Genomic DNA, 27,380 nt, shown 5'->3' on the forward strand with positions numbered 1-27,380 from the left:
ATATCCTGAGGAAAGTTCCACAGCAGAGAGTGGAATCAGTAGTCCTGGAGTCTCATTTTTTAAGTGTGGAGGTCTGTCAGAGCTGGAGCTTCCCTTTGCAGGATATCTGGGTATTTACACATGACTTGAGGGCTTTACTAGGAGGAGCCATCACTGAGCACCTCCTCAGGTGCACTGGTCACCCTTCTGAGTTGACACATCACTTTTATTCCAGGAGAGTGCTATGCACACATAACACAGAGCAGTGCAGAGGTTCCTCTTTGCCATGAATTGCCCAAAACTGTAAACAACCACTTTTCACCAGAGAACACTGTTGGTCTCCATTTGTAGTAAATTTGGGCCTTGCTGACTAGTCTACAAGCCCTCTTGCAGGCACCATTTCCTTTACCCAGCCTCACACCATAAGGGAACAGCCTCCCTTTCTTGTGAGAGCAAGTAAGTGTAGGCTGTTTATCAAAGTAAGGTGCAAGAGTCTATGCCATCTCATATTCTTGGTGGAATAAAAGAATTTGTGCTCAATGAAATATCTTTAGGGAACAGAAGAAATCTTTATTTTGCTGCTGAGAAGTTGGCTTCCTGCTGATCTAGTGAATTTCAGCCATCCCCCCTGCTTATTAACTTTTATACTCTAGGAGTTCATTTTGAGTGTTCTCTTCTGAGAGGCCAGAGAAAATTGCCTGGGATATGGAGAGCAGGGAATATGAAAACATCTCTAGTTAATGCAATATGTAATCCTCTTATTTGATATCAGTGATAAGCGGATCCTTGATCTGTGTATACTATGGTGCTTTTTGTAGTCAGGATATTCTGTTAGCACAATGACTAATGCCTCCCTTCCCAACTACATGAATGCTTCTTATTTACACAGCTTAAACTCTTTATTCTTGATTCTAGCTGATCATTTAGCAGACTGGCTGCTGGCATGGCTGGGCACTGCAGACTGAAGGAGAGTGCTCTCAGTGACGCACATCATTACATGGGCTCTGGCCCTTGCTGCTGGGAATTGTGTAGGAATAACAAAAACTGTAGAAATATCTGGCACACTAAGGCTGAAAAGCACAGAACTGAGCCACTTGCACTGCTTAACTCTTAGTGTTCAGAGTGTCTTGCAGCATGATCTTAAGCCACAGTAGATGTAGTGAGTAAAACAAAATCTCTCAGCAAAGCTGAAGGTCTTTCATAGCTAAAATGTTCAAGAGAATCCTTGACAGCTTCAGCTGTGTCTTAGGATGGTACTTATCACTTGTTTTCATACGTGATTTAGGGAAACAGTCAGTACAGTATGATTGCAAGCATGGTTTAAATTTCAGTGGAAATACAGAAGAGAAGGCAGGAAATTAAGGTTAGAGAAAACAGACAGGGGGAGGATAATTAGGTGCAAAAATTGAAAGTCTAAGGAGTGGCAGACATAAAACTTGGAGGGATGATGAGGAAGTAAACTTCAGGGAAGCAACAAAAGCTTTCAAAGAAGATGGTTAAATGGTCTGCAGTTGTGGAGAGAGTCCCTGAAAAATCTATGTATTGGATAAGTGGGTTCCAGTTACTCTAAATGAGCTACAGCTGTGAAGTCCTTAGTTGGGCAGCAGCTGTAGCTTGTGAAGATAACTGGGATAAAAGGGGTGGGTTGAGAGCTCTGGAGGAGCCCCGGTGAAGCCATGAGGAACTGTGCTACAGAGAAGAGCAGATGGTAGAAAACCAGCTAGAAGGTATGGACTTTAAGAATGTTATAACAACAGTATGGGACTCCAGAAATATGATAATAATGTCAAGATAACAACAATTGATGACCCCGACGTGATGGAGGTATGCCGCCTGAGAGATGTAGAGAAGAATATAGCTATTGAATCAAGGAGCTGTGGCAGCCAGGAGCTGCGAGAAATGGCCTTTGAGTCAAGAAGCTGTGTGTGTGTTGTACATGACCTTTGAGTCATGGGGGAATGTGTGTATTGTACTTGTGTGTTGTGCGAGGCCTTTGAGTCTTGGGATAAAAACATGTATTGTAAGGAAATGCATATATTGTACTTGAATATCTATATTGTATTTGAATACATCTGTTAGTAATAGAAAAAGGGGGAAATGTGGAGAGAGTCCCTGAAAAATCTATGTATTGGATAAGTGGGTCCTAGCTATTCTAAACGAGCTACAGCTGCGAAGTCCTTAGTTGGGCAGCAGCTGTAGCTCGTGAAGATAGCTGGGATAAAAGGGGTGGGTCGAGAGCCCTGGAGGCGCCCCTGTGAAGCCATGAGGAACGGTGCTACAGAGAAGAGCTGCTTGGTAGAAAACCAGCTATAAGGTATGGACTTTAAGAATATAATAACAACAGTATGGGACTCTAGAAATATGATAATAACAACAAGATAACAACATGCAGTCTGGTAGAAACATACATACTGTTTTTTGTCTGTTTCAACACAGATCAAAAAATGTACTGTTCAATACAGGCTTTATCTTAATGGTGTATGTTGTAGACTTAGAAGAGGAGAGCTGGAAGGCATCCTGAGATGTCATCTTTTACATGTGCACCCTCTAAATGTTGCTGACCCATTTTCACATGCACTGATGAGAATCCATGGCACTCACTAATTGCATGGGTACTCTTTTAGACTCTGCTCAGGCATCTGGAAATATTTAATTGATATCAAGCATGACTGGAGGTTGAATCCAGGTAGTAGGATAGTCCCCTCAGTAAAAGTAACTTGAAAAGTAACTATGTGTGTACACCAGACACCAGTATTACAATGGTAAAACCAATCCTTCTGGAGGAAGTCTAACAGTGATACTGGGAATAATTTAAACTTCAAGAGCAATGGAGTTGAAGTGTGTTTTTGTTGAAGAACACTTTGATTTTTAGCATCCACAGAATTGCTAGAGGAAGGTAGCTAGAGAAAGGACGTTAGTACTCAGAACCTCTTACTCAGTGTTGTGTAGTTTTGGTTCTTACCAGAGATCTGTGACTGGTGTAATTTATCATCTTTTGCCCAGCTGACAGACATCCCCATGTTTCTGTTTCCTTACTTGCCTCATGTTTGAATTATTGGTCCTTAAACCTGGAGCTGCAACAGATGAGTCTCATGCATGTAAATAAAAGTTCTTATGCAGTGTTATGAGTACTTATAAAGTTTTTCTTGTATGTAGAACATGTTATCATATCCTAATACAAGTATCAGCAAAAATAAGGGTAGGAGGAAGCTGTTTCTGAACTGTCTGGTACACTTGCACTGTGTTCAATTAATTTTAGAGAATTTTCTTATGAGTGCTGGGAGCTCCAATCACTCTACATTCTAACATGAAATCAATGGGACAATCTGTAAAATCCAATGTTGATCCAGGAGAAAAAGAGCAAATCCCTTTCACATAAAGAAATGTTGCATTTATCAATTAACATGTCCATGACCACCAAAAATTAGTAGAATTTTTAAAACAGGACAATTTTATGAGTTTCAAGACTACAGAATTATGCAAATAGTCACAAAAATAGCAGAACAACTGAAGCTTGGTTTCTATTGGATTTTTCTCTCATGATTAGCTCACTTTTTACTGAGGTGTACCAAGCCCTTTTGTAGGAAGCCAAAGAAGCCAAACAGGGGAGAGTCCTTAGTGATGCTGAAATTGCTGTGGAAACATCAGTCACAGTAGCACCTCATTAGGCAATAGACAGTCACCATGGGAGAGACACTGTGATGAAGAGATTATTTCCTTAGTGTATCATAAAATACTTATTTCAGTTGCAGCTTTCTCATCATTAAGGAAAAATTTTCCCATGAAAACTTTCTGTTGTCACATGAAGTGAAAGCTACTTTCTGTGCTTTCCTCAGCTCTACTCCCTGATCACTAGCTTTCACAGAACTTGTGGGAATTCAGCACTTCCACCACAGTTGCTTGAAACTGGCCAGGAAGTCAAAAAGAAGACAGGTCATGCATATAAACTACTCGTAGTAATTTAGGATGTACTTGGACATAAAGGAAACCCTTATGTGTAAGAGCTCATTTGGTCTGCAGCGGGTGGATCTGAGGCTATGGGGTCATAGAGGAGGGGAATGTCCCTTCTATGCTTTCTGCATTACTCCTATGTCATCCTGTGAAGTATGGTTCATACGGATATTGAGCATAGGGTGAGAAGCCAGATGGGCTTCAGCTCTGATCTGAGAGGGCAACTGCTGTAAAACACCTTCAAATTCCTTTATAGAAAGATGATTAAAGCATAGAACACCCCAGTAATGAGCATTTTAATACAGTGGAAGGCAGGCAGTAAGCTAGCCCTAGCTGGGAGGTTCCTCAGAAAAGACAGCGATGAATGTGTGTGGAGCAATCAAGGAGCACTTCTGGACCTCACAATGGCTGAAGACAGCTTTGACAATTTTGTAGCTCAAGGATTTTCATCTCTATGATTTCAGCATGGTAGATTGTACAAGCACTAAAAGCAAAAAAAAGGAAATCCACCCCCCAAAAAGCTGTTCTACAATTGCATGCTAAAGTACAGTATGGACAACTAGAACTTCTCTCCTAGGTAGTTTCTATTCTGTAATGGGAATTATGTATTGATGTCAGAGAATACTGATTCTGATGGTGATCTTAACTTGCTGCTTGTATAGGCTGTGCTACACAGTAACTGAATATGAATGCTTCCAGTTCAGACAAAGGATAAATACAAAAGTCTATTGAGCTAAAAGATGCTTGTTTCTGAAGCAAATCAGTGGTGATGTTTTTTCAGAAGCTATGATAAAAGAACCCAAACAAACAAGAAAACCCAAAAACCTCTTTTAAGCTGTGGAATTTTATATTTTTTTGTCATGGTTTAGCCCCAAGTCAGCCCCTCATACATTCCCTACCAGCAGGATTGGGAAGAGAATTCAAAGAGTAAAAATGAGAAAACTTGTGGGTTGAGTTAAAGACAGTTTGATAGGGAAAGCAAGAGCTGTTCATGTGAGCAAAGAAAAACAAGTAATTAAAATCACTATTTCCCATGGGCAGGGTGATGTTCAGCCATTTCCAGGAGAGCAGAGGCCCATCACACAGGGCTCTGACTTGGGAAGACAAACCTCATAATAGGAGGATAGAATGTAAGAAAATAAAGATAGTGCAGAAGGTAGTCTCACACCTGAGGAGTTGCAGCTGTTCTAATCACCAAAGATTAGGAACAGGCCTGCCCTTAATAGGCCACAGCTGTGTCCAATAAGGAGATGAGTGCTACAAAAGAGTGGGTTAGCTGGGCGAGGAGAGAGCTGGAGTTTGTTGGCTGTGCTGTGAAGAAGGAGTCAGTGCTGTGAGGAGCTAGCCGTGAGAAATCACAGAGGAGGTATGGGACTTTTGCAATTAGATGACAACACTATAACTCCAAATGTCCCCCCCCTGCTTCCTCCTTTTTCCTCCAGCTTTATACACTGAGTGTGACACCCCTGGTCTGGGATATCCCCTTGGTCAGCTGGGGTCAGCTGTCCCTGCTGTGTCCCCTCCCAGCTCCATGTGCATCCCCAGCCCAGTCACTGGTGGGGTGGGGTGAGAGGCAGAAAGGGCCTCGACCCTGTGTAAGCCCTGCTCAGCAGCAACCAAAACATCCCTGGATTGCCAACACTTTGTTTTTCCCAGCACAAATCCAAAATGCAGTCCAGTAAGCAGCCACTGTGAAGAGAATTAATTCTATATAAGCCATAACCAGCACAACATGCTTGACATGCAAGTTCTTTGTAGAGAAAGAAAACATTTAAATTTTTATTTCTAGTGCTCTTTCATCTGTGCTTGGAACTTTTTGGGTTCATGGTGTTCTTGTATCTGATTTTTGGGGATATTTTTGGTTGCAAAAGGGTTTGTATGTACTTTTGGCTGTTGCTGGCTTGACTGATGAGGAGTGCTGCTATCTGTCACTGGTTTATTTCCTTATAGTGGTCTTTGTGCAAGACCTTATATAATGATATTTCAGGTGGAAGAGTGTCCTCCTAATACTATACTGGGAAATAAGCTGTATGTGTATTGTTGCCTATAAGGAGATTCCCAGTTAATTTTCAAAACTGTTTATTCCTGGTAGAATAAAGACCTTAACACAGGTTTTTCCTTGTTGTGCTGGTGAGGAAGATCAAACATACCAGGCAGGTTTTTAGCTGTGAAAATAATCAGCATCCAAATCCCAGTGGAAATATAAAGTAATATTTGGGGTCTCTTGGCAAATAAAACAGCTCCTTCAACACCTTTGCAAGTTAAAAATGGGGCATTAAATTGTATCAATCGTATAGTTTAAAAACTGGATTCCAGTTCATTTTTATTTCAACAAATGTAGATGTTGAATCTCAGATGAAGAGTATGCATCAGGAGGGCATATTGTGTTTGCTTTTTGGTGTGTGTGTTGGTTTGTTGGGTTTTTTTACCCAGAAATAGCTCTAAACAACTTAAATGCAGTTAAAAGAAGCCCATCTGTTACTGTTCTTGTTTTCTTACCCATCATTTAAATGGTAAATATCAAACTGTAAATACTTAAACTGTGTTCTCCTCTTTGACAAAGAACAGGTGGTATCAGTTCACCTTATTGTGGAAGTAGTGCAAAAAACACAGGGCAGGTCTGAAATCATCAACTGCTTGGTACAAAGTACTTATTCCAATCAACTGCCAAAACATTTCCCTCTTAGTTTCTTTAGGTCACAGTTACCTGCTTTTCAGGCTCTCTTCTCCATTAATCTGAAAGGAGGTAACCCTAGCTGATAGGAATGTTTTAGAAAGGAACAGTTTACACCCTGTGAATTTTTGAAATGCCCTTTTTATTTAATGGTCCACATATGCTTTGTTTAATGAGTTTGAAAAGCTTTAATTTAAATTACAGTGGGTGCTCTAGTGCTCTACTACTACTGCTGAAGCACTGTCAGGCAGCGTTGGTTCTTATCCAACAAAACAACATAATCAAAATGTGCAGTAATTTTTATAACAATAATGTTTTCCTTCATGGAAAACAGCAAATAAATGTGCCTGAAGACTTTGCCTGGGCACAAATTATTTAAGGCTTGCTGTTGTGGTTTTTTTTTTTTCATGTCAAATTTAAACTTCCATTTGTATCTCTGCTGTCACTTGTAGGTTTTATCTTTCTGAACTTAAGGTTTTTCTTTATCGGCTGTATCTCAAAAGCCATTTATTTAAGGTTCTTGAGTTTTCCTACCATGACAAGCATACTATTTTTTTCTGATTTTCCAGGATAGTCAAGACAAATGGAGTGGGATGAAAAAATAACAGGTTTTCTCTGACCAGCTGCAGTATTATGTTAAGCGATGGGTTTGTCTCTATTAGCAAAGGGCATTGCCAGGCCCCAAGGAGAGCCTGTCTGCTGACACTGGGAAGCTGCTGGAGCAGCTAATTCCTGGTCTGAATTGGAGCCTGCCAGGCAACTTTCTCCCAGTGGGTACCCAGGCCTATTTTCAGGAGTTGTAGGGTCAGGACATGTCCCCATCAGGCGGCTGCATGCAGTCACCCATTTCAGTCGAATCTTGGAAGGTGACCTTATTCCTGGGAAGCTACTTGGGAATGACTAATTGAGTGGGATAGCTGTGGCCTGTGAGGTTTCCTCAAGCAGCCTGAGCTGGCAGTGCTGGCAGCTGGTGAGCGAGGCAGCAGCTGTCCCATAATAGCAGAGTTTGATCCCACATCTGTGTGTGCCCCTTCACTGGGCTGATGGAGCGGTGGCGTGGGAGGTGAAGAGCTCTGTGTGGCATGGCTCCTGTCTGCCCTGCCACCAACACTGTGCTAGAGGTCCTCTGTCCTCTTGCTCTAAAGGAGGTGAGGAAGTCCCTCAGGACATTTCCTTATGGACACAAGAGCATGGTTCAGTGGTTGAAGTAATGTATCCCCCATTGGCAAAAAGGGAATCGGAACATGTGTCAGAAAGTGATGTTTTCAGGCTCAACAGATTAACAAAATGATTTAAAATGAGGTTGGTGTTAGTTTGTGATTTCTTTTTCCTCATTTTCTTTCTAAGCACTGAGTTTTTTATTTGTTTCTCAGATCATTCTTCTCCTTCCATTTCTCATGACATTGCTTTCTTGCCATGCCTGTTTCCTCCTTCTGTTGTGTTCTCACATTCCTGGCTGCTTGCCCCACTCATGAATTCTGCTGTATTGCATAGTTTCACTTGTCTGTGACCCAGTCCTAATTTTCTGTAGTTTATCTCTTCCCTGGTGCACACCTTGTCATGCCCTCAATCACCTTTGCATCCCATCAGTGAAACCACAGTGGTAATGCCTGTGACTCTCACCTTTCTTTACTTCCCTCCTTCTCAGTTTTCTCAGATTGAGGAGGAGTTTCTCCCTTCCCAGACTGCCACCTCTAGCTGAGCTCAGTGTCCTTGCCCATCTCAACCCTTTCCAAGTTTCTCTGGTGTCTCATCATACTGATAGACAAGGATTTGGGTTCCTGGATATTGATACTGCACAGGGTAAAGTAGGCACTGACTAATCTTCTCCTGCTCAAGCAGCTTTAAAAAGCAGGATTTTTAATCCTTCTTCCCCAGTGCAGACATATTCAGGTGAGACTGTTCTCCAGTTTTAGAAGAAAATTAGAATTTGTTGCCATACAGAAAAGGAATAGGGAAGAAACGGTGATTAAATGGTGGCACATTTAACTGTTTTGTATTTTTGCAGCAGAATTGCATAAGTGCCAAGTGACATCTCTGTCTCTTTGTGGGCTGGTACCAGCAGTAGGGAGAGCTGTGTGAGGCTGCTCATGGGGGAGACATGAGGTGGCTGCCCAGATACTTCAGTTTGGTGCTTTGGCAGTATTTCCTGAGCCCCAGTTACTGGATTTTCCTGCTGGCGCAGGGGGATCTGTGAGCTGCAGCTTCCTGGCAGGATTCTGGGAACAGCACCAAAACCCCCGACAGGCAGCGAGCAGGTTTTGTGCTCTGAGTCAGAAGCAGGCTGAGAAGATGCAGCCTTCAAAGCATGTATCCAAGATGGGGAAGGGGATCTGTGCAAGGAGGAAATTTCCAGTGTGAGGCTCAGAGCCTGGAGGGACCCTCTCGTGCCAACACTCTCGGTGAGTCTGCGGGTCAGATGCTAGTTTTTGTACAATCACAGGAGAAGAGAGATTGCTGCCTTTCACCACTGCTACCCTGAGCCAGCTCATCCTTCTAGCTATTTCTGTCTATGCTTATCGATAGCATCATCCCCCTTGTGCTTGTGTACCTGCCAAGCATTCAAAACAGGCTCTGCTGTGGCAGCCTCTTTCCTTCTCTCCAGCCTGGAGGATAAACGACTGGATTGCTTTATTCTTTTTTTTTTTTTTTTTTAATTGTTTCTCTGCATCAAGAATTTACGGTGGGAAAGCTAAGCTGGAGAAATGCTTTCTGGAGTGGGTGGCCAAATTGGCAGATCTACTTGTTCTTAGCCCCTAGAGAAGTCCTGCAAGCTGACCCTTGCTGGGCTCACTCTGCTCTTTTTGAAAGCGATGGTTTCTCAGAGTGAGATGTGGTCTTGGGTAAAAACAAAGAAAGTTTGGATGCGAGAGAGAAGATCTGGATCTGACTTGCCCACAAGGGGACCCAGAACAGAAAGTTGAATGCTTGGGTGAGTTCACAGCAGCTGGCTTGTCCAGTGCAGGACACTGTATTCTTCTTTATTATAGACTGAGTTATCCGAGGTAAAAATAGCAGTATCAGAAATCTTATTATGTCTACACTATCTGTATACTCACTGCAGCTATATGTGTGTTTTGTTTAGTTTGGGCCTGTGAAGCAGACTGCTCTCTGTGTTTAGTCCATCTCACTGTGGCTTGTGACTTTACTCCCCACTGGGAATTTCAGTGCTTGCATCTGGAATTGTGCAAATACATGCAGGTGTGCAAAATTTACATCCTGCTTTAGCACCTTTGTTACAGCACTGGTTTAAGTAATTAAATTTCACTCAGATTTGATAATTGACATTAAAGTGTGTCTTCTGCTACATCAGTGTATGACTTCACAGGCAAAAAAGCATAAATATCTATATTTGTAACATACTGCTTCGTATCCTTAAAATACAAGGTGCAGACATAGTGAAAGTTTCAATGCACCTTCCCAAAGTTGAATTGTTGGATAGGTGTGAAAAGATTGAATACTCAGAATTTTCTTCTTTTAAGTAATCAGATTTTAAACACAGAATTTTAGTGTGAGGCTGTCAGGGCTTCCCAGATACTTCTATCCTTACACTGATTGAAACTCTCATTCTAACATTTGAAGTGAGACCTGGGTTCAGACATCCTACATCTATATTTCTTTGTTAAATCTGTAATTAAATATGAATTCCTGTGGCAATATGTATAGTGGAAGTTGTTTTGATGAGAAAGAAGTGTTGCAGTATGTGGAGTATCTAAGTATCTAAATTTCTGTGTTTTTGTAATAGTGTTTATAAAATACCTCTGTGATGTAGGCAACCACTGAATTAATTTACAAAATGAAGCTTTAAAAATAATTTTTGCACTTCCACAACAGCATAAGTATATTTGTAGGTGGTTACAAGTGATGGAGCATTTGGGCTGAGATGTCCTGTGAATGAATGTGAGTTGGAGTTGATGATCCTTGTGGGTTCCTTCCAACTTCTGTGATTCTGTGTGATTCTGCTGGCTATAGTTTGGGTGATACTTGTCGACAGAGACGTTTGGCCAGCATTTTGGCTTAGTTTCTTACTGGCATGTGATGTTAAACCTGGCAAGTCCAAGGAAGAATGTGTTTGACCCTGGTGGTTAAAAATTATCCACCTTTACTTGTATGAGTCTGACAGGTCTCGATATATATTAATATTAAGAGGTTTTCAAATTCATAAGTAACAAAATTCTACTTTTTCTCAATCCATAAGTAAAACTAACCAGTGATGCAGAGCCCTTGTCAAGTTGGTGAGAAAACCCTTTACAAAGGGAATTGCTGCCACTGAACTGTTCTGTGCATTGAGGAATGACAGCACAGGAGGTGGGAGGAATTTTGCCTCATTTTCACCATCTGAAGTTAAACTGGTCATTTAGGCTCACCACCACAGAGTGAGGTGCACAGTTCATCACATTCTGGAGTATCTTTGTCTTCTTTGAGAAATGCAGTTAAATATCTTCATTCTCCTGCTCAGTCTCAGATTCTTGTTGCCTGGATTTTATTTTGTTGCCTGGGTTTCTTTGCTTCTAATGCTGCCTTTTGGAGACAACTAATTATTTTCCTCTGAGAAAGAACCTATTTTAATTTTGAGGAGGACAGCTTATGGAGGGGACTGACACAGGAGGAGTTAAGGGTGATGCTACACCAGGTCTGGCTCCCACATCCTAAATATCCTCCAGTGCTGTCTCACCAGCAAGGTTACCAAAAGCACCCCTGTGCCCATGCATTGCTCCAAGACGTGCAACACCCACTGCATGCAGTGGAATCCTGCCCTGGTGAGCTGCAACACAGACCTCACTTTGTAGTGGGCAGTTCTGAATGGAGAAAATAATCAACTGTCCTGTGGCACGTTGACATGTGGGCAAAGAGCTTAGTGTAAGGATGTGACAAGGGACCTGTCCATGGTGTGGGTGTCTCAGGCAGGATAGAAGCTGCCCAGTTGGCCAGAGAAGGGCTCACCTGCAGAGCTGGGTGAGATGCAGTTCAGGCAGCTGACAGATGGAGCAGATCTGACCTGAGGTGATGTGCACAAGGTCGCTCAGCAGGTGGGTACTAAAGCTGGATACAAAAACCAACCCACCTGCTACTCCTGAGGACACACCACCTCCACAGCAGCCAAACAACCTGGGTTAAACACTGCTGTCTTCATGCCCCACATGAGGTGGATCTGGGTGGGGAGTGCCCAGGAATGAGGCTGTACACATGGCTACACAGCCATGCCTGCAGGATGATGGGAAAAACAAATTGGCAAAAAAGGTTCTTTTCCTAGATTTTGCAAAACATCATGGCTAATACCCTGTTGTGCAGCAAAGACAGCAGGTGCCTGGGACTCTGAGTGGTCATGGTGCCCTTAACCGATCCTTTACAAGCCACCCAACCACACAACATTTCAACATTTGTGAATGCTGCTGCGGTGAGCTCCTTTGCGTTCCAGTTCCTATGGAAACATGCTGTAAGAATGTCTAAAATAAGTACAGTGCTTTGAAACTATTATTTTGATCTTTCCTTCCCCCCACCCCCTTCCCAAAATCTCCTTTACCACCTTTCTGGCTGAATTTCTAATACATTAAAAAGATTGTTGTCATTATCTGGAAGAGCGTGCTACCCTGCTTACCCATATGTCTGCATCCTGGGATCTGATGGATCCCAGGCTGACACCAACTCCCTTCCCCTATCCTCCCTGCTCAGTGGGGTGGCGAGTTTTTGGTGCATGTGTTGAACATATATCTATATATATATATAAATCAACAAGCTTTTTTCCTGCTCTTTTTGAGATGTAGAATACGGCTGTGGGCTGTTTAGAGCAGCTCTGGCAAAGGAAGTTACTTGTTCTCCCCAAAAGGGTGCTTGTGCTGGTAACTGTAAACAGGGCTGGGTATTTAAAGCGCTTTTCCCCTGTGCTCCTGTGGTTTCCTTCTAAAGCTTTTAGCTTCCTAAGAGCAGAAGTCTCCCTGACCTTAGTGATGTCTAAGATTTTCAAACAGCACATCTCGTTTTCAAAAACTACTTTTGATGAGTGAGCTTTAGGAAAGCTAGGGCTAAATCCTACAAAGGGCTAAAAAACATTAGTTAGAGCTAGGTGCTATTTTTTTCTCATTTTCAGGCTTCTGGCCTCTTGTAGTACTAAGCCTCAGAACCCAGTGCTAGATACCAGGAGAAGAGCTGGAGGTGCATGTTGGGCATTCAAGGGGGAAGCAGGCACTTAAATTCAGAAAAGTGATTCAGGAGTTTTTGGGTAGTGCCAAAACCTTTTGACCCCCCTACATGCTGGACACATATATATCCAGGAAGTATCTGCATTCCCAAAGCATCTTCTGGGGATCTACACCCCTTTTGTTTCTGATCCTAAGTGTGGAGGCAACAACAAAACCAGGGTTGAAATACAAGGGAGTTGACACTTCAGCATTATTTTTCATGACTCTACATCCTAGACAAAATAAATTGTGAAGAGTTATGATGATTTGGATCTAGCAAACATTATGCTTTAACATTAAACTAAGTCTTAGCAATTTGAGAAGTGTAGGCATCTGTTTGAATCCTATTCCAAATCACCAGGCCAAAATTTGCTCACAGGGTTCCTTCCTGCCAGTGAGCAGATGCCGTGTAATTATGCATCCTGATTTATACTGCTCAGTGCTTAGGCTTTGCATGGTTTTTTATGTGTTTGTGGTAACTGTAGTGGCAACTCCAGACCTGTTTTATTTTGGTGCAACACTGAAGGCCAGTAGAAAAATTATGAGACTAATCTTAACAGACAGAATAAAACTTTATAGGCTATTTTCAGGGTTGCTATAATTTTGAGGTTAAACCACTCATTAACTGAGCAGTCAAATTTAAGTGGAAATGCTTGTAAAATAAATTGTGAAGCTTGGTATTTGCATTGCATTTCATATCTGCAAAGATCCTTACTTGAATGACAAGTGCTGGGTCCAGCACTGAAGTGAATACCAAGAGAGATGAGAATCATGAACTATGGAACAGCAAATCATAAAGAATAATTGCTCTGTTTTAACGTGAATAGGCAGGGCTGAGATTCTTTTTGTGAGGGCTCTGTTTGAACTGCTTTTGAACTGGAGTTGGGCCACTGTAGATGTAACCTTTCTAACCCAATTGATAAGTTCATGTATATGCACAGTATGTAGGTCATTCACATTTATTCCGAGTAGCCCAGAAAAGAATGCAGTGAGATTTCAAAATATTTTGCATTTCAACCTTTTGTTGTAGCTGATTTCTCTCTCTCACACTTCCTTGTTCATCTGTGCTGGAAAAAGCCCTCAAGGGGCATGGAAAGCTGATAAATGTACATGCAGAAGTGATAAATGAAACACTAAACAAACAGCTACACTTGTGAGAGACCAAGAGGCAGTTAGAGATGCCCTGCAGGTGTGAGGGACAGGATCTATGAAATAGGGAATTACCTACACCTTTACTACATCATTGCAAATTTGTTTAGCAGTCATGAGAATTTTGGAATTATCTTCTATTTGAGAAGGGCAATATTGCAGTGATTTTAAGTAATTGTTCTGGCTTATGTCATTAGATAATATTAAACACTGGCTGTAGGAAAGTAATAGTTAAACTCTCTTAAGAGAAAAATCATAAGTTTTCATGGAGGTGGTGGACTGATTAGGAATGTGCATGTGGTTCAACAAAGGAAAATCACAGAATATAGAAGTGACTTTTAAAGGTGACTTGTTAATTTTGACTTTTTATTGATATAGTTTGTAGAAACATAAATTGGTTTGTGTTGGAAGGAACCCTAAAGACCAGATAGTTCCAACTCAGAGGTAGGCGCACCTTCTACCATCACCTCCTACTCTTGCCTACCACACCAAATAAATTTCTTGGGCCCAAGTAATATCAGACATACCTAAAATGACATCAGTGGTAATGATAGATGGTCATACTTTAAATTGGGATGTAATGTCCATTGGGTTCCCACAGGGATTCCCATTAAGTCTGACTGGTGAATACAAAATTCAATTGAATTTGAAGGTAGTACTAGACTGGGAGGCATTGCAAGCTCTGGTGAGAATAAAGAGAAGTTTTTACCTGGGGAACTAGAAATACTGTATTTTCTATCTGTAAGGCTCAAATATGACATAAACACACATTTCCACAGATCTGTGGAAATGATCCGAAAATATATAAACAGTAGTGCCAGGAAGGAGAAGAGGTTCGAGTTGTCGTCTTGTAATGTGGTGTCTCTTGATGCTGGATAAGGACTTAGTAAGGACTGTTCCAGACTGAGCAAGACACTAGCTTATGGCACTGTTCATTCAAGGCCCTTGGGGAGAGAGCAGCCAAACCCCTTGTTTCTCTTGTGGCACAAGTGCCCCTGAAACTCTGCTGGCACTGAAGGTTCAGTGAAGGGCGGTGGCTGCTCTGTCACCACAGTGAGCTGCCACATATACTGCAGAGGCTCTCCCTGTTCTACATCCAGCTCCCATCCCAGTGTTCAGTTTTAGCTCCTGCTGGTGGAAAATGGAGATAGAAATGGAATTAAGCATAAGCAATGTGGATGGGGAGCCATAGTACGTGGGGACAGAAGGGCACCACCATGGAGTCCTGTTAAATGGGGTGGAAAGAGCAGAAAAGGCAAAGGGAACTATCCCTTCTCAGAGCCACCCTCCCTAAACACGAATCTCTTAGGCCACGTTGGTTAAACTGGGTAAGCAGAGGGACAGCAATCAATGCAGGTTTTGATCTTGGAATAAATTTTTTGCCAATCAATACACTTTGCCTAATCAAGCATCTATATGCCTTCAAGGATTAACACTTCAGTATTTAATTTGTCTGCCACTGGATAGATTAAAATATTTCCCTCTTTAACTTTGCTTCTGTGTTTTCTCAGTTAAAACATGATGTATGTTTTGTTGTCTCAGAAAATGCTTTTCCACATCCTAATGTATGTCTTTCTGTGAACCCTTTCCCAACCACAGCGAGCACAGGTTTTCATGGATGCCCTGGGGAATTACATTGTAGAGCATCATTACGTTTGAAATTTCAGATTTCTTAAAGTGAACTCACACTCTCCTCAACCACATAAGGTGCTTGTTTTTTGTAGTAGAAGGATGGAGTGCTTAAAGAGTTTCTAGTCACAGAGCACTAAACTGGGTATCAGGAGGTCATCAGTGCTTCTCTCTTTTACCTGTCCACTGACAAAGCTTTTTGCTGGGGTGTTTCTTCCACATGACTTTGGATTTTCCCCACTTTTTTTTTTTTCAACTTGTCCTACTTTAACTTTTTGAGGTGATGTCCATTTCTTACTTTGTGTTTGTATAAAGCCTATAGCACTTGACTGTCTGCCTGTGAACAGCTAAAAATGAGGGCTTATTTGGAGATGACAAGACACTAGGAGATAAATGTCTCAGGGGGTTAGACATAGTAAGTAGCTGAGATGAGAAAAATTTTTTTCAGTTGGGCCTAAAATGCTGGCCTGTTTCAAGAAGGAAACTTTGATTTCTGCTAGCAGAAGTAGACTAAATGTAGTTGACAGGAATTCAGCTGGAGAGGATTACAGTCATTAAGAAATACCTCTTTTGCTGAAATGTGGTTCTTCATATTAATATAAAACATAATTTGCCATTGATCCCCCAGAAAAAGCATTTTTCTAACATTTACAGTTAATGTGTGTTGCTTCAGATGTCCCTGAGAAGAAAATGTAGTTTTAGTCCCACACTGTCTGGGCTTTGCCTCCCTGCAGCAGGTCCATGTCCCCAAGCTGAGACTGGGGCACTTCTTTTGAAAATCTCCCCCAGCCTGTTTCTCTGATGAATGGCTGAAAGCAATTGCAGTGAAAAGAGATTTGAGGAGTGCAAGAAGGAAACAGGGACATTGCTGCATCCAGACTGGAGAGGCTGTGAGGAGCCATGGGGACAATTTTTACCTTCCTTTGCTTCTCTCTGCTTCTGCAAATGGTGTATCAGGCTTTGTTGGATTGTGCTAGATGTTTTCAGAGCTCCGTGGATGCTTCTGTAAGCATTATTGTTGCATTCTTCCACGTAGGCAGAAATTGTGGTAGAAGCCAGTGCATAAGCATATCTTTATTCAGTCAGATCTCAGCTATTTCCTCAAATCCAGCTGATCAAGCTAAGCCCAAATTATCCTTCAATCTCCAAAGCACCTATCAACCTCTCTGCTCATGCCCAGACCAAGTACTTCAAAGAATTTAAAAAAACCCTAAAAATTATATCCTATGGCCTGTTTCCTTCCCCAGGGTATTTCATTATAGGACAAGTTGAGTGAAGGGGAGAGGTTAGCAAGTTTTTGTGGTTTTGATTGCACACATTTGGATCAAACTCTTATAACATTTTTCATGAGATCTGCAAATTGTTTTTTTAAACTAAATTTAATCCCTTTGAGCATTTGTGCACTTTATAGCTCTTAAATGATGCTTAGACTACAAGTTCTGTTACTGTTCATGAAAAGTAGGTTGTCTTAATTTGTAAGATCATGAGAATCTTTTAAGCCCACTGGCTCTCATTGCTGTCAATGGGATATTTTTGCTTTGTATTCCAGCTGGAGGAAGATAAACTCTATTGCCACTGGGTAATGTACCTTTAACTGTCCTGCGTCCTACTTTAGTAATGGATGCATTCTGCACTAAGTTGTGACATTTTCATTTTCTAAGCTGTTTATTAATTCAGACGCTGAATAATTAAATAGGAGAAAGAAGCAAAAGGAAAACATCTTTTAGAAAACCATCACAGAAGCTGTGTATATAAAAAAGGATGCAGACCACAGGGCAGACTGCAAACATATACGAAGAGCTACAAAAAGGCCAAGGAAGTCCAGAAGATCTGTTTCCAATTATGCACATGCAGTGTCTTTAAGTGAGTGATGCAATACCCTCAACAAATTCTTGCTTGGTACTTCTAAATACAGAACTTGGAGTTACAGGCAGGCATAGTAAAGCAGCATCAGTAACCTGCTTTCCACTGTAAGATTGACTAAATATGGCTCAGTGTGTTTTCCTAACTGATTTTTTAAAACATCATTTACACAGATAGCATGCAGTGGTGCCCCACCACATTTCCATAGAGAAATCAAAGAATAACAAAGGAAAAAGAAAAAAAAAAAAAAAAGGCAGTGCATTTTGAGGGACTGTGAGGAAGCAAACTGAAATTTAAGTGTTAGTTGCCAAAAAACATTGTTTCATGTCCTTGGGAGAACAGCAAGCACTTCACGCTTTCTTTTCCCCTGGTGTTTCACTTTTTATACCAATTCAAAACTACAGCAATGTGGTTTTAATCTTTCACTTCTGTGTATTGCACCTTATCTTCTTCTCAGAGGCTTCCAGCAAAAACGGGATTAAAAAACTTTGATAGGGGAATCAATCAGATAAATCTGTGTGGATTTTCATCTGATTTGTACTGAAATGACACTATGTGCAGTGCTGTGGCAAAGGCACGAGATACAATTAAGACTGCACAGCCCTCAGGAAATATTAAGGTTTAATAACAATACTGAAACCTGATGTGCCATTCCCAGCCCTGTGTACAGTGTGGCATTTGGATGCTGTTGTGTGCTTCAGAATGAGTCTCTGCTTGGTTATGCAAATTATTCTTGTAGCAAGGAACCACTGTGTGCTGCAAAATTAGAACTGGGAGGAAAAATAACCGGTGTGGGATAACATGCAATAAATCCACTAAAGCTGCTGGCTCTGGTGAGGTAATGTCTTGTCCCTCTATGGGTGGAACATTTCTCTATTGAGTCATTACAGTTTTGCTCAGAAACATCCTACTGCTTGAACTGCTGTGGGAAGACGGGTAACGTCAAGCAGATATCAGGTTTTCCCAATAGGAGCATGCTGCTGGGAAATGAGCTGCGCTGGTGTGATGGTGTAAAAAGCTCAGCTGCAGCAGCTCTCTGTAATTGCTATTCCCTTCTGATTCCTTTGCTGGATGTACAAAACTGCTTCTCACAAACAGATCTGAGAACAAAATCCTTGACTTGTCACCAGTGTAATACTCTGCATGCTAAGCTGGGCTTTCTGACTAGTTTGCCTTCATTGTCTCTTTCAATCACTATTTGAAATTAAGTTTGTCATCTCCTGTTATGGTACCAAAGCCTGACACTTGAGAGCAAATGCCGCTGTTTCAATCATTGATGTTTAATTTTTCATGATGAGTGCAGTTTATTAATGCCTCCCCAGGTAGGAGACTCTGCTGCTAATTACCAAGGAAATGTTTTCTGCCTGCACAGGACACATGTGCACTCTGCATCCTGGTTCTGTCAGGCGTCTGAGCTGGGTGGGATCAGTGGTGGTGGCTGCTGGCTGCATCAACAGCCTCTTACTACCACTGCTGCTTGAAGAAAGACCTGCTCACTTTTCTTCTTGTAGCCCACCCAGCTGCCAAAGAAAGTCTGTTTTATGAGGACACTGTTGAAGGAGGTCTGTAGTCCTGCTTGCACTGGTAAGCATCACTTCCCAGAGAGGAGCGCTGTGTTTGTGTGGTGTGAACAAAGGGACAGGCTGGGTTTGGTTCTTCCATGTATTCTTCATTGATGAGTAGTTTAGTCTTAATTTTCAGCAATTGGCTTGTAGACCTACAGCAGAAAACATCTCGCATCTTCCATAATGAGTTGTTCTAATTTTTGTGGATTTTTGGGGGCTTGTTTGTTTGTTTTTGTTTTGCTTTGGCTCTTTTTGGTATCCAGTTAAAAACTGTGACCATTTAAAATTTATTTTCTATGATGATGTTGGGTTGAAAAGGTTGGTAAGGTTTATCTTACATTTTTGGTGAGCTTATATCAAGACAATTGAACACCATAGCAGTTATGGTATTCCATTTAAGAGCTGTTGAATGGAGTGTTCTGGGATTTGCTTAGAAGGGGTTGTTTTGAATGTATACTTACTCCTTACATAATTTTCTAAGCTGTTGTTTAGCCCCACCATTCATTTTTTTAGTCATAAGTCACACAGAATTCTGCTCTTCTCTTTGATCCTGTATTGTTTGCCGGGAGGATTTTCAGTAGCAGCCTACTGTACTCAGAGTAGAGCATGTAAATGGAGGAATTAGAAATGCCTCGTCATGGGTTTTTTGTGTCTGCTTGTGCTGAAGAGCAGTGGCTTACTTAAGAGAGATAAGACAGTAAAACCTCTCCTATGATAAAGCAAAAGAAGAAGTTGCATGTTACGGGGACTTTACACTTTACCACCATAGAAAGAAGGGGCTGCTGCAGTGCTCAGACCTGCCCAGGCTGCTCCAGTACTTTCCTCTTAGGGAATTCCTGTTTCAGAGTGAGAGAGTCAGCAAATAGAAGCAGCACTGGCAAAAACTGGCTGAAGAGTTGGCTTTCCAGGGTGTGCAGCTGGTTGTTCCCATGTCCTTATTTCCCCAACCAGAGCAGAGCTGGGTTTTGGGTTCTGTGCCTGTGGAGACTCTTTAATGGCTGTGAGGTATGTATGGGGTATAGGTTTGACTTTCTGGGGACACTCTTGGCAAGTCTCACCCCACAGGGAATCAAGGAGGAGCACTGAGATCTTTGGCAGTGATTTGAATGGGATGATGAGCCCCACAGTGATGGTTTGAGAAGGGGCTGCGTGCAGGGCTCTTTCTCTCCATGTGCTTTATGGCATACTAACTGCAGAGCATATCCCACGAGAAGATCAAGGTGCACATGCCTTTCCATAGAGGGCCTAAGGTTTTTAGAGCTGCTGTAACTAAATTTAAGAGCTTAGTTTTGAAAACAGAAGGGCTTGACTCAAGGGCTGGCATGGCTCCCATAAGAAATCCATAAACCATAGCAATTCCTAAAGCTTGCCCTGAGCATGGTTAGGATGTTAGGATCTGAACAGATATAGCAAATCAAGCCCTTAGGACTTAACTGAGGCCCAAAGGACTTGGAGAGCTGTCAGTCCTTTAGATCAGAGCTATGTGTCCCCGCTGCAGGACGCAGGTAGTTGCACGGAGAGCCCCATTTCTCAGTGCTCAAGAGGAAAGATTATGAGCACTCAAGAAAATGTTTAGTAGAAGCACAAGTGTTGCAGGATGTGCTGTTGCCCACACCTGGGTTGGTCACGACTTGTTGGATCATAACCCTCTTGAACACTGGTGTTAATTCCACTTAGACAGCACTTGGATGTCTGTACTTGCTGTTCCAGGTCATACTATGGGTTTCCAAACCAAGGCAACTGCTCTAAAACTTCTTTTTCCAAGAATTACAGGGACTTTGTTTAAGTTCTGCAATATTTCAGATTCTTTTGCCAGAGTGGAAAACTTGAAATTTTGTTCCAAATTAAAGTACAAGAATTTCATTAGAGGTAATTGGAGTGGCTCAGTATATTTGACTTTCTGAAGAGTTGCTGATGAGGTATTTTAGTGTGAAGTTGGGATTTGAGACTGGGTAGTGTCAAATCAAGCTGCGGTGTCTATATTTGAAAAGGATAATACAAATTCTGACTAAATGAAAACCTGGTTCTAGAGGTAGTGAGAATTTAGCATTTCCTTTCAGATTTTGGTATTGTATGAGCTAAAGAAGCAGTCTACAATTTTTTGACCTTCACAAATTTTGACCTAATCTGCTTTCTCAAAATAAATAAATGAGAAAAGGCAGCTGAAAGCTTACTTGTGGGAGTGAATGGCTATGACACTTTACCTTTTTCCACCAGGGCAGGGCTAACTCCAGTAGATCTTGCAATTTTCTGCAAGTCCTGCTGATTTGGTGTGGTCCCTCCTACAGTTACAGACACCAATGTCACAACTGTCACTGAAGATGGGAGCCAAGTGCCTAGTGCTCATGGGGAAGAAATAAAAAATATGATTAAGAGACACCCAAAGGGGGAGTGAATCCAACCCTGACACAAAGTGTGGTATTAAAAATTTGTAAAATCTAATTTTTTAAGCTAGGCTGTGATAATCACAATTATTTTTTTAGAATGGTGATATGCTGAAACAAGAAGTCTTCTGAGCTCTTGGGAGGCTTCCTCTGCAGACATGGAGGATAGAAACTTATTCATTTAAGTGAAAGCTTTCACTCTTATTTAATCTCATGCCTCGCAGAGCAAAGTTCTGTAAGAAAAACACTGACATAACATTCAGCAATTTGTTGTTGCTCTGTGGGGATTTTTTTGCTCCCCCCAAAACTGGTCTTGGCCATCTCCTTTTTGTTCAGGGAAAATTAGTGAGCTGCGCTTACTGCAGCAATTCAGCTGAGTCCTCACCTCCTACTGCAGGTCAGCAGCAGAGTGCCAAGTACTTATTTTGGGCTGTGGAAAGATAATAATGGCAACAAAAGTAGTTGGATGTCTGTGTTAGACCTCTTCTTATGAGTTCAGTGTGTTTTATACACAAGGGTGGAAAGATTGTTTTCAAATCAGCATGTCTTGAGGTTTTTGCTGCAAATGTTCTGTTCAGAAGGTGACCAGCCTCAATGATGTGTGTGAGGTGTGCAGGACCAGCTAGAGCCAGGAACTGGAACTCTGTGGTTTAAGGAGTACCTTGTATTATTGAAATGTAGAGTGCACACCACATACTTCAGCAGAGCTGAGCAGCCTGTGTGTGTGCTAGAGGAACACTTTATTCAGCAATAAACCTGAGCTGAATAAATTCCTGTTTCCTGTAGCTGGGGAATATCCATGTGACACTGATGAATTCTGCCAGCTCACATGTTGGAGTTCTATGTTTAATGTTGAAATTTAGTTTTAGGAGGGCTTTACTAAATCAGTGCTGTTATGGATGGGGAAACACGTAAGTAAACAGAGATTAATTGATTCAGGAAAACTGAGCCGCTTGCTTGGAAGAAGAGTGTGTGGATGGGATCCTGTAATGGATGTCTGGGTGTCAGGGTAAAATATTGATGATTATTTCTGTGGTTCAGGTCACTAGAATGAATGACATTATATCTTACAGAGGAAAATTGATTTGCATTAATTTCTGTTTGGAATGCACAATTAATGAGGTATTTATCAGAAGATACAATACTGTGTCTCTTTATATTTTACTGTAATATTTTGTGTGTTCAATTTCTACAGTGTTTTGCCTGGGATCCTTTAGAAAATTACTTTCATAAATACACAAGAATGAGCAAACAATGAAAAAAAACTTCACTCCTCATCTGATCTCATCTAGTACTTAATTTAAAGTGGCAAACCACCAGGAATTCAGAATTAGTAATACTTCACAGCTAATACTGACTTGTTAAAGATTTCTGATTTTAGAGCATCCTACTCTATTACAGAGCCATGAACTGAAATTTCAGTGTTAGCTTGTAAGCAATCACAATTTTTCTATCTATATTTCTCTGTTTTTGAAGTAAGAAAGGCAAAAAATCAAGGATTAGGTTTATTTTATTTTAAAAGCATTTAATATTTCATGCTTCCTGCCAGGCCAGCTGGGACTCTGTAAAAGCACATATTTTCAGGAGCTGACCAACATGTTTCTGGTATGGGGTTTTGTTTATTTTTTTCTTCTTTTTTTTTTTGTTTTTTTTTTTTTTTTTTTTTTTGTTTTTTTTTCCTCAGAAAATGCTGATGGGTCAAGCTCACAACTCTGAAGTTTGAATGAATTTTTAGTTTTATAGAACGTTCAAAAATATTTTGAAACTGGACCAGGATACCCCTGGAGGTTCAAAATAAAAGAATCTAGTTTTATGATTTTGGGGAGGTTAAAAAAAGGTAATTATTATACCAAAAATACAAGTAAAAGGAAAAATCAAGCAATATTTTGGTGCTATTAAAAATATCTTTTTCTCCCAAATACTACAGTAAAATATTATTTCTTGAACGTTTTAATTTCAAATTTATTTCCTTCTTAACTTGTGTGTCAAAAAAAAGGATTCTGTCCCCAGAATTAGAAATAACAAAGACTCAGTCCATTGGGACTCCGATTTTGACATTGATTTTAATGTGGAAGACAGACTGGGATCACTGTGAGGGGTGTTCTCATGAAGCTTGTGACAATTATAATAAGTATGAGATAATGATAGATGAATATGGAAGCATACAGATGGCAGCTGGTGGCCCATGAAAGATGCAGGAAGCCACATCCAATTTGTTGTATTCGTTCAGACAGGTTTATTGTCCATCCGTGTACTGTGTGGAGCATATTGCAAGTGTCTGGTTGCTCTGTCTTCCTTCCCTCAATTCTGTTTGGACTTGTTCTGCTAGCAATAGCTTACCTTTAAAATATGCATCTTATTGGCTATGTACTTTTGTTATTCAGTTTTGGGCCATGTCACATTTCCTCCACTGAACAATGAATCTTTCTGCTCAGCCTGTCTTCTCCCCTCCTTGAAACGGAACAGCCATCAGTGTTTTGAGGGGTTCAAGCCCACCTGGGTACCACATGCCCTGTTTTCCATGGGTTTGGAATGGGTTGCCATGGGAGATGCTGCCCTGGGGCCAATGCTGAGGGTCCCAGCAGTACAGGGACAGCACAGGGTGAAAGACTTGACATGGGATCCTGTTTAGTGAAAATAATTGTGTGGATGGCATTGGAAATCAAAACCCATTCCCTTTGCCAGCTGGTTCAGGTTGATACCTGCTGTGCCAGAGCTCCTCAGTGTCACTCCTGCCAGCCTGCTGAGGGGTATTTCGGGGACATTGGTTTTCCCTTTGTACTCTAAGTGTTTGCTGGAGAACATCAGCTCTGCTGCTGCCATTTTGCTGCCAGCAGCTCATTTCAGACGCAGGATCTGGTATTGATTAGAATTGATTAACATTTCTATAGCGCTTCTTCACGTGGAGCCGAGTGCCATTGAAGCCACTTACAGCTGGTAATCTACATCCTGAAGGGTAAAAAGTCTTGTCCTGAGTGATCCAAGGGATGACAGCCACTGCTCTGCTCATGGGCTGTGGTGGTACCTGAGGGTCCTGAAGGAGGGGCTCTGTGCAAAGCAGAGTGCAGTGTCCCCATGCTGAGGGTCTCGGGAGACCTTGCAAGGCGGAGAGGAGGAATGGAGGCATGTCTCTGCCCTTGTAACTCTGGCTCTGTATCTGCTGTATCAGAGCAGCTTCTGGAAAAAAAGTGTGTGAAGAAAACAAAATGTGCATTGGACATCCATCCTCTTCTAGCAACTTAGCTCTCGTCTGAATAATGGAAAGGTGTGAGCTCCTGGAATGAAGCATTTGTAATGAAAGTGGTAATCCAGTGATGCAGTTTGTGATCTGGTTTTGAAAAGACTGGTGACATTTGTTAGATTTCTTGCTAATTTCTTTCTTTATTTGTATTTCTGATCTTTGCAAAAAACCCAAAATCTCTTTGAGGTAACTCCAGAATCAAATAGAAAATGTAAGGTGCATACACAGAAATCCTTCAAGCTTTACTTGTACTTGCTTTTGTTTCATCAGGCATATTCAAAGTCACTTGAAAGATTTTTTGTTTTCTTATGCTCAATTTCTTTATCCAAAAAATATTGGAAATGTCCTATCATTTCTCCCCCCTTTGAAATTTTTCAGAGGACAGAGATGTGACCAGCTAACATTTTCTTTCATTCATTAATTGAAAGCCTGGAAAGTTTTGATCATTAATAAGCATATCTTTTCTTCCAGCTGTTTATATGACATCCCTAAAAGACAGAGGTTAACATTGCTGAAAAACAGTTTTAACCCATTTAATCAAAATGATTTCTTTCCCTCAAGCAGAGGTCACTGTTATGGTTGCTATCATTCTCCTTGTTCCTCGCTCATCAAGAGGGTCTTTCAAAGAAATACTGCAGACAAGGACTGAATTTAAAGGAAATGCAGCAGCCTGTTCTTTGAGGCACTCTCTGCATTATAAAGAAGGAAAGAGTTCTAGGGCTAGACTTAATCAAGTACTCCATGTGTCTGGGTTTACTCAGGCATATCCTCTTCTACTTTGTTGTTCAGGGCACCCTGAGAGCTCACAGGTGGTCTTTTCTGGCCCCAGTTCCCAGAATGGCACTCAGGAGTAGCTGCACACGTGCTTTGGGCACAGGTGCCTGTACATCTGTCCTGGATTTCTGAGTGACTGTGGGGAGCCCTTATTGTCATCCCATGACAGTTCAGCCTCTGTATCACCATTACTGATCAAGTGCCCGTTCTCCCTGCTCCAGCTCCACTGCCTCCAGGGGCTGTGGGCCCAGGCCAGGTAGGGCATGCTTCCATCTCCACCTGGGCTCCATCTCATCCCTTTCCAAGGCAGCTGCTCCATTTCTGAGCAGCAGTGCTCTGTGCTGCTTGTGCAGGCTCCCCAGTCAAGTCCTCCCAGCTCACCTGCCAGGGTCTGAGCTGGTAAGTATCCTACTGCTGATTGCTACTTCTGAGCCACTGCACTGTGTGCCTAAATAAGACATTTTTGAAAGTACGTTGCACTTCAATGACTTGTCAGTTTTGCTACAGTTAGCTCAGTTAGCTGGTATTATTTGTCAGACTGGGGTGAGTTCTGGCATATTGCATCTGACTCTTCTTCATATAGGGTATTGCAATACCATTAACAACATTTGCAAACACTCTGCTGTTTGGCTGGGCAGTAATGAAAGTGCTGTGATGAGTCTGAACTGGGTGGCAACGAAGGAATCAGGAAATTATGCTCACTTTAAAAGACTTGAAAATTCATCTGGGAAGCATCTTTGCAGGTGAATGGAATAGCAGTCCATTTGGTTAAATTTGCCTTGGGTTTGGGGATATGTAGAGGTCGGGGTAAGATTCAAATGCAATTACATCAGTCATTCAGAATGTAATAGTTTCCAATACCACATATTCTGCTCAGTACTGCCTATGCAAGTAGATAGAGGAGAAAAAAAATAGCCCAAGGGAATGCCCACATTTTCTTAGAGAATCAAACCACTCATTTTGCACAGGTGTCTGTGTTCGTGTGTGTGCATGTGTAATCCATTTCTTGCAGAGCCAGACAGCCAGCTATTATTCTCTGGAACAGGCAGAAGCTGAAATCTGCTGTAGACTTATGCTGTGCTGGTCCTTTTTTGACTGACTGACTACTATCTAGGTGTATATATTTTACATCCCCCTTGTATTATAAATATGTCAACTATAAAGTATATAGGAGGCAGCAACCATAGATAAGATTGTAAAGTAGTTTTCATTACACAGTTTCCTGGATTTAGGTGGCCAGCATGTAGTGAAACATTTGCTTTTCTAGATGAGAAATTCCAAACATGGCCCATGTCCAAAGATGACAGCCTGATTTTAGAGGTTTTACAGATTCACTAAGCAATATTTTTAAGGCAGGGAAGTGGAAAAAGAAATGTTAGCATTTAAAGGGATTTTTAAGATGCTTCCCTGGGAAGGTGGGAATCATATGAAACTTTGAACCTGATGGCCTGATCATGTTTGCAAAACAGGGGGTTCAGCATGCTACAGCTTTTGGGGGAGATGATATTAATGATCATTTGAAAACCAGCTGATGTTTGTACACAGCACAAATCCTGTGAGCCCTGCTCTCAGTCTCCGTGGGAGTCAGGTATGCTTGCAAAGCCAGTCAAGTTTTATAATTAGCTGCCTGATCCAGTGCACTACTCCAAGGTTTCTCAGAAAGCTTTCCAACAATTTCAGGGGATGCAAGGTCATGGCAAGCAGACCTTTTTCTTGTAGCAGCTCGAGCCCTTGTGCTCCCTGTTGGCCGTAGGGGATGAAAGTCCTTAAAGTAAATAAACTCAGCTCCATATAGGGACTTCAGAAGAGCCTTTGAAGATTGGTGCCCTGTCATCTCAGTGGGGATGTCAGAGCCCTGGAAACTTTTCTGTGGAAAAGTCTCCAAGAAGGCATGCTCCATCCTCCTTTCCAGGTCTGCTGACACTGCAGGTGCTTGTGCAGATCCATGTAACCCCACTGCAGGGAATCTCTATTAAAGTTGCATAGTGGAGC

At 41.6% G+C, this 27,380-nt stretch overlaps 1 protein-coding gene across 1 annotated transcript in view; it reads left to right on the top strand.

The window, feature by feature from the left end:
• The first annotated feature begins 1,652 nt into the window (after nt 1–1,652).
• The window catches only part of MTUS2 (microtubule associated scaffold protein 2), a 243,294-nt gene continuing 217,566 nt past the window's right edge, over nt 1,653–27,380 (top strand). The window contains exon 1 of the mRNA XM_059493947.1: nt 1,653–1,706. The gene's annotated coding sequence lies outside the window, so the exon portion shown is untranslated. The remainder of the gene's footprint in view (nt 1,707–27,380) is intronic.

Source organism: Ammospiza nelsoni, chromosome 2 (genome assembly GCF_027579445.1).
Source record: "Ammospiza nelsoni isolate bAmmNel1 chromosome 2, bAmmNel1.pri, whole genome shotgun sequence".
Lineage (NCBI taxonomy): Eukaryota > Metazoa > Chordata > Aves > Passeriformes > Passerellidae > Ammospiza > Ammospiza nelsoni.